Here is a 7,645-nt window from a genome sequence, read left to right on the forward strand (position 1 = left end):
TATAGGGGCACCCCGGCAGACGCAAAAAAAAAAAAAAAATTTTTTTCGACATTCTTTTTTGCTCGTCGACCTCGGGTGACCCAGGTCGCAGTGGGAGCCGCGCACGAAAGCGGCGTCGCGAGACGGCTTCGCGGTCGCTAGTCGCACGAGCTCGGCAACCGCGTCTGCCGGGGCGGAGTTCGGGACGCCGACGGCTAAGTGGGAACCGCCGCTCGGATGTTCGCCGTTTGTGGCCGAGTGAGTGCTGGCACTCCGGCGAAGCCAAACGGGGCCGATTCCGGCACGATATCGGCGTCTTTCTACGTGCTCGCCGGCGACCGTCGCACGAGTACGGCAAAGTGCGTCTGCCGGGGCGGGGTTTGCGACGCGTACGCAATAGTGAGAACCGTCGCTCGGATGTTCGTCGTCTTTCGCCGAGCCAGTGCTGGCAATCCGGCGAAGCCGAACGGAGCCGATTCGGGCACGATATCGGCGTCTTTCCACGTGCTCGCCGGCGACCGTCGCACGAGTACGGTAAACCGCGTCAGCCGGGGCGGAGTTCGGGACGCCGATGCGAAAGTGGGAAGCGCCGCTCGGATCTTCGCCGTTTTTGGAGGAGTCAGTGGCGGCACTCCGGTGAAGCCAAGGTGCGCCAATTCGCGCACGATATCGGCGTCTTTCGACGTGCCCGCCGGCCACCGTCGCACGAGTACGGCAAACCTCGTCTGCCGGGGCGGGGTTTGCGACGCCGACGCAAAAGTGGGAACCGCCGCTCGGATGTTCGCCGTTTTTGGCAGAGTGAGTGCTGGCACTCCGGCGAAGCGAAAGAGCGCGAATGCGCCCACGAAAGTGGCGTGTTTGGACGTGCTTGACGACGACCACCGCAGGAAAACGAAAAACCACGTCAGCCGGGGCGAGCGACCCATGGCGGTCTGGGTGCTTATCGCTGCTATTATAGGGGCACCCCGGCAGACGCAAAAAAAAAAAAAAATTTTTTTCGACATTCTTTTTTGCTCGTCGACCTCGGGTGACCCAGGTCGCAGTGGGAGCCGCGCACGAAAGCGGCGTCGCGAGACGGCTTCGCGGTCGCTAGTCGCACGAGCTCGGCAACCGCGTCTGCCGGGGCGGAGTTCGGGACGCCGACGGCTAAGTGGGAACCGCCGCTCGGATGTTCGCCGTTTGTGGCCGAGTGAGTGCTGGCACTCCGGCGAAGCCAAACGGGGCCGATTCCGGCACGATATCGGCGTCTTTCTACGTGCTCGCCGGCGACCGTCGCACGAGTACGGCAAAGTGCGTCTGCCGGGGCGGGGTTTGCGACGCGTACGCAATAGTGAGAACCGTCGCTCGGATGTTCGTCGTCTTTCGCCGAGCCAGTGCTGGCACTCCGGCGAAGCCGAACGGAGCCGATTCGGGCACGATATCGGCGTCTTTCCACGTGCTCGCCGGCGACCGTCGCACGAGTACGGTAAACCGCGTCAGCCGGGGCGGAGTTCGGGACGCCGATGCGAAAGTGGGAAGCGCCGCTCGGATCTTCGCCGTTTTTGGAGGAGTCAGTGGCGGCACTCCGGTGAAGCCAAGGTGCGCCAATTCGCGCACGATATCGGCGTCTTTCGACGTGCCCGCCGGCCACCGTCGCACGAGTACGGCAAACCTCGTCTGCCGGGGCGGGGTTTGCGACGCCGACGCAAAAGTGGGAACCGCCGCTCGGATGTTCGCCGTTTTTGGCAGAGTGAGTGCTGGCACTCCGGCGAAGCGAAAGAGCGTGAATGCGCCCACGAAAGTAGCGTATTTGGACGTGCTTGACGGCGACCGCCGCAGGAGTACGAAAAACCACGTCAGCCGGGGCGAGCGACCCACGGCGGTCTGGGTGCTTATCGCTGCTATTATAGGGGCACCCCGGCAGACGCAGAAAGAAAAAAAAAATGGGGACATGGCGTGCGTCACCGTGCGGCTTCGCAGCGTTGCCGAAGTCGCCGAGCCCTTCGACTGAGCCGAACGGCGGACAGGGAACGTTGGTCGGCCGTTCTAACCTGTCGGTGCCACGCCGAGACGTCGTTAAGGAAAACCGCGTCGTGGGCCTCTACGACGCCGTCGAGTCGTTGTACGTTTGGTGTCCAGCGTGTCGGCGGCGAGTAGCGGACACGTCGTTCACGACTTCGGTCTTTCGCAGTCGACGCGAACTTGCGGAGAGTCGTGGTGCCTCACGTTTTCGGCAGAAACCGCGGCGGAATTTTCCCGTGCGTGCGCGCACGACCTCGGTGCTGTGCCGTCAGCGTAGTGTTGCACAAACTCGTGGCCTACCCAAGGTGCGGTACGTTTGCGGCCGTATCCTCGGTGGGAATTTCGTGAGTAGGGTCGCAAATTCTACGACCTCGGCGGGTTTGAGAGCGACGTAGACTTGTGGCACGCTCAACATGCCACACGTTTCGGGGCACACCCGCGGTGAAATTTTCTCGAGTACGCTCGTATTAGGGCCCAAGGAGGTCTGGGTACTTATCGCTGCTATTATGTGGGGGTTCTCGTGAGCGGCGTACGCGAAAGCGACCGGGTGTCTGATATGCGGCGGGCTTCGGCCTCGTCAAGCGTGTCCTCGGGTCTGCTCCAGGGGAATCCACGGCAGTCGTCTGCAGCCTCATCCGCTTGATGCGTTAGGGGCTGGTTGTCGGACGGTGCCGTTTTACCACGATATCGAGGTGTGTTCCGTGTCGTCCTCGGGCGATTCAGATGCGAAAGCGCCGAAGACGCGGGCGTGACCCGTCGTCTGGCGGCTTTGCAGTCTCGGCTCCGTTGCTAGTTCCGGCCGGTCCACCGACAGTGCAGCGGGCTTGGGCAACCCGCACGGCGCGACCGAGTCGATGCAACGAAAAAGAGCGAGCATGAACGTGCTTCTTGCCGCACGGCTCCCACTCGTCTTTCGGGAAGGTTGTGCCGTAGCGAGCTCGAACGCCGTCATCTCGGAGTGCAAAATAAGCGTGTTGGGGCGCCTGAAGGTGGCCTCCGCCGCACACAGACTGCGTCCGGCCCGCCGAGGGCGAGGACGGACGCGCAGTCGAACGATTACCTGGTTGATCCTGCCAGTAATCATATGCTTGTCTCAAAGATTAAGCCATGCATGTCTAAGTACATGCCGAAATAAGGCGAAACCGCGAATGGCTCATTAAATCAGTTATGGTTCCTTAGATCGTTTCTTCCTACTTGGATAACTGTGGCAATTCTAGAGCTAATACATGCAGTGAGCCTGGAGCCCTTTGGGTAACGGGTGCTTTTATTAGACCAAGATCGATCGGGTTTCGGCCCGTATTGTGTGGTGACTCTGGATAACTTTGTGCTGATCGCATGGCCACGAGCCGGCGACGTTTCTTTCAAGTGTCTGCCTTATCAACTTTCGATGGTAGGTTACTTGCTTACCATGGTTGTTACGGGTAACGGAGAATCAGGGTTCGATTCCGGAGAGGGAGCCTGAGAAACGGCTACCACATCCAAGGAAGGCAGCAGGCGCGCAAATTACCCACTCCCGGCACGGGGAGGTAGTGACGAAAAATAACAATACGGGACTCTTTTGAGGCCCCGTAATTGAAATGAGTACACTCTAAATCCTTTAACGAGGATCAATTGGAGGGCAAGTCTGGTGCCAGCAGCCGCGGTAATTCCAGCTCCAATAGCGTATACTAAAGCTGCTGCGGTTAAAAAGCTCGTAGTTGGATCTCAGTTCCAGACGAGTAGTGCATCTACCCGATGCGACGGCTCGGACTGAACATCATGCCGGTTCTTTCTTGGTGCACTTCATTGTGTGCCTCGAGATGGCCGGTGCTTTTACTTTGAAAAAATTAGAGTGCTCAACGCAGGCGAGTCGCCTGAATAAACTTGCATGGAATAATAGAACAAGACCTCGTTTCTGTTCTGTTGGTTTTTGGAATACGAGGTAATGATTAAGAGGGACGGACGGGGGCATTCGTATTGCGGCGCTAGAGGTGAAATTCTTGGACCGTCGCAAGACGAACTACTGCGAAAGCATTTGCCAAGAATGTTTTCATTGATCAAGAACGAAAGTCAGAGGTTCGAAGGCGATCAGATACCGCCCTAGTTCTGACCATAAACGATGCCAACCAGCGATCCGCCTGAGTTACTCAAATGACTCGGCGGGCAGCTTCCGGGAAACCAAAGTATTTGGGTTCCGGGGGAAGTATGGTTGCAAAGCTGAAACTTAAAGGAATTGACGGAAGGGCACCACCAGGAGTGGAGCCTGCGGCTTAATTTGACTCAACACGGGAAAACTTACCCGGCCCGGACACTGGGAGGATTGACAGATTGAGAGCTCTTTCTTGATTCGGTGGATGGTGGTGCATGGCCGTTCTTAGTTGGTGGAGCGATTTGTCTGGTTAATTCCGATAACGAACGAGACTCTAGCCTATTAAATAGGTGCGGGGTTCCCAGCACCTTACAACCTTCTTAGAGGGACAAGCGGCTCCTAGCCGCACGAAACAGAGCAATAACAGGTCTGTGATGCCCTTAGATGTCCGGGGCCGCACGCGCGCTACACTGAAGGAAGCAGCGTGTCTTTATCCCTGTCTGAAAAGACTGGGTAACCCGTGGAACTTCTTTCGTGATTGGGATAGGGGCTTGCAATTGTTCCCCTTGAACGAGGAATTCCCAGTAAGCGCGAGTCATAAGCTCGCGTTGATTACGTCCCTGCCCTTTGTACACACCGCCCGTCGCTACTACCGATTGAATGATTTAGTGAGGTCTTCGGACCGATGTCCGGCGCGGCCTTTCGGTTGCGCCGGTCTGTTGGAAAGATGACCAAACTTGATCATTTAGAGGAAGTAAAAGTCGTAACAAGGTTTCCGTAGGTGAACCTGCGGAAGGATCATTAACGGATTGTGAAGGGTGAGCGCCTCAGCTGCGTCTGCGCCCGACACTTTCTGCCGCTGACCCCGTTTGGACGCGGGGTCGGCTTTTCCCCACGGGGCTGCCTGAATGTGGAGCGGCACCCCGTGACAAATTGTTGCGCCCAGCGGACGCCAACACCGCGACCTTGGACGGTCGGCCAGGTGGCGGACGCGGGTACAAACGGCGCAACGCACTCATAGGTCGGCTTTCGACCCGCCACTGCACCGTGGCTCGAAGCGCTCGAAATGCGCGACCCGACCGCTGCGGGACCGCCTAGTACTGTAAACAGGAGCGGCGGAGCGCGAACGGCGAGTCGTGGTTACGTCGGTAGAAGGCGAGGCTGCGCGTTCCCGAAACGCCAGCCGAGTGCCCTCCCGACCGTTCGAGCGTGCAAGAACGAGACCCGACAATCGCGCGGCGACTGCCAAGTACGAGAGGAACGGCACAAGCGTCGGCGGTCGGTCAAGGAACTGGCGATGTGACGGGTCCGCTGTGCACCAGTGCATACCGTCCCGCCGTCCGCGGCAAGCGCCTCCGCGTCCTCGGGTGACGGAGGCTGCCGGTCGGTTCTTGCAGGCGAGGGATCTCGCTGGCACCGGTTCGCGTTGACGCGCGGCCGGTCATGGCACGGCGATGCGACGGCCGAGGTGCGCAGTACTCGATGGAGGAACCGCACGCTCCGATGACCGTCCCGCCCTCCGCGGCGTATGCGTACCGACCGTAATGGTTGCAGCAGCGCCGGCCGGCTTTTGAATTCGCCACACGAAACACGGTGCGAGATCGCGGTTAGGGGAGCGTCGACGTTGCCAGGCGTTTTGCTTGCTGCCGAGGGAAAGGCGGCACGGCCACGTCGCGCTCGTCGCGATTAGCGGGTCTGCGCGCTTTGGGAAGGTGCCGCAACGACTTGCCGAAAGAGGAAGCACGGAAGAACGAGGGACTTGGACGTCCCGACAATTGAACGCACTTGCGGCCAGGCCCTTGCTGGCTTCGTTCTTCCGCCTCGAGTAGGCTCGTACGCGGCTCCGGCGCCGAAAGTGGTCCTTGGCACCGACTTCGGTGGACGTGGGAAGTGCCGCGCAAGTACGGCGCGCCTGGCTCCACCTGTTGGCTAAAGTAGGCAGCCGGATCGGCATTTTGGTGTGCGGTGGCAAACCGTGGATGCGAAAAAAGCTTGTGCGATTTCGTGGAACAAAAAGCGGGGGTCCCCCTTTTTATGCGGAGGAGACCGACCCGCCCGCCGTGGTGAACCGCGACGCCACGGTAAAAACGGGAGAGGCTTGTCGATGGGACCGTGCATCCCGCGCTCCACGGAGGCCGGGAGGCGGCCGCCCGAGGAAATGTGTAGCCGTCGAGGCCCGCATCTGCGTGCACTCTTATCCAAATGGGTGTACCGCAGGCATTTTCTGGTTAGGCGGGCCAATGAGAGCGAGCACACAACGATACCTACGGGTCCGGCTTGGAGAACCGGCTTCGACGCCTCCCGAGTATTTATAGAGGGGTGGACCACGAAAGCACTCGCAAGTAGCGGAAGCGAAACGCCGTCCGAAACACACCGTTTGCTCGATTTGCGGCAGCCGAAAAAGGCGCGGCAGAGTTTTGGAGTCCAAGCGTGCGCTGAAAAGCGCCCTTCTTGGCCACTGTTTGGCCGAGTGCCAGAAACGTTTGGTTTTGACTGTACGGAATTGAACAAACACTTTTTCACGACTCTAAGCGGTGGATCACTCGGTTCTCGGGTCGATGAAGAACGCAGCCAGCTGCGAGACTTGGTGTGAATTGCAGGACACACTGAGCACTGATTCTTTGAACGCACATTGCGGCCTTGGGTCTTCCCTTGGCTTCGTCTGTCTGAGGGTCGGATCACATATCAAGAGAGCCTTCGGCGCACAAGGGAACGTGAGCCGTCGACTCGTTTTGACCGCGTCGGCAACACGGACAGCACGCTGAACACCTCACAGCGAGCGCCAACAGCGGCCACTCAAGGGCGAGACGGTGGCGACCGTCGTGCCAGAGCCCAACCGAAACGGGGGCGACCGACTGCATTGAGGATGTGGCACCTCGTTGAGACCGCCGCAGGACTTCGAGTCGGAAGGAAGCCTGCAGGGAAAGTGCGGTCGAGGTTGCGTACTCCTCTCTGCGACCGGGCGCGCAAGAGCTGCGAGAGCCACGGACGCGCAACTTTAACGCACGGTAAACACGAGGAGCGAAAGCCGGCCAGCAAAGCTTCTCCAGCCGTGCGCAAAGTGCGCGAGATCGCAGCCTTGCGTTGCGCTTGTTGCCCTCGAAGTAAGCAGGGTGTCCCGTAGACCGGGCGCTCGAACACGCTGCGGGGCCGTGCCTTCTCCAGGCTTTGCCGCGCGAACAGGGAACGTTCGCGCGCAAAGCGCAGGGAGGTGAGGAGGCTGCGCCCGACGTTTGCGGTTCGCTGCGTACGCGGTTGATGCGGAGAGCACGGCGCGACGACTTGCCGCGAAGCGGAAAAAGTCTCCCGCACGAGTTGGCGAAACGTTGGCGAAGCTTAAGGCGTTCTCGTCGTAGTCCGCCGTCGGTCTAAGTGCTTCGCAGTTCCCGTCCCGTTCAAAAAACTGGGCCACTCCAGTTGGGGCGGGGGCGACGCTACACGAGACGATGCCTCTCGCCAGGCTGCGTGGCTGCCCTTGCGGCGGCGGCGACTGGCCTCGGCGGTGTTTGGGCTTTCGACACGGTCGTTTATCACGCAACTGCTCGGACGACGCACGCGCGCAGCGGAATGCCGCTTGCCAGCCTTGTGAAGATGTGA

The 7,645-nt window shown here is 59.8% G+C and overlaps 2 non-coding genes across 2 annotated transcripts; both read left to right on the top strand.

Moving 5' to 3' along the window:
• Positions 1 to 3,037: 3,037 nt before the first annotated feature.
• Positions 3,038 to 4,852, top strand: LOC142793883 (small subunit ribosomal RNA). Its single transcript, XR_012891899.1, has one exon. It is a non-coding gene; the product is annotated as a small subunit ribosomal RNA (ribosomal RNA).
• Positions 4,853 to 6,571: 1,719 nt separating this feature from the next.
• LOC142793893 (5.8S ribosomal RNA) lies at positions 6,572 to 6,724 on the top strand. Its single transcript, XR_012891908.1, has one exon. It is a non-coding gene; the product is annotated as a 5.8S ribosomal RNA (ribosomal RNA).
• The last annotated feature ends 921 nt before the right edge of the window (positions 6,725 to 7,645 follow it).

The sequence above is a fragment of the Rhipicephalus microplus genome, unplaced genomic scaffold (genome assembly GCF_043290135.1).
Source record: "Rhipicephalus microplus isolate Deutch F79 unplaced genomic scaffold, USDA_Rmic scaffold_343, whole genome shotgun sequence".
Taxonomy (NCBI): Eukaryota; Metazoa; Arthropoda; class Arachnida; order Ixodida; family Ixodidae; genus Rhipicephalus; species Rhipicephalus microplus.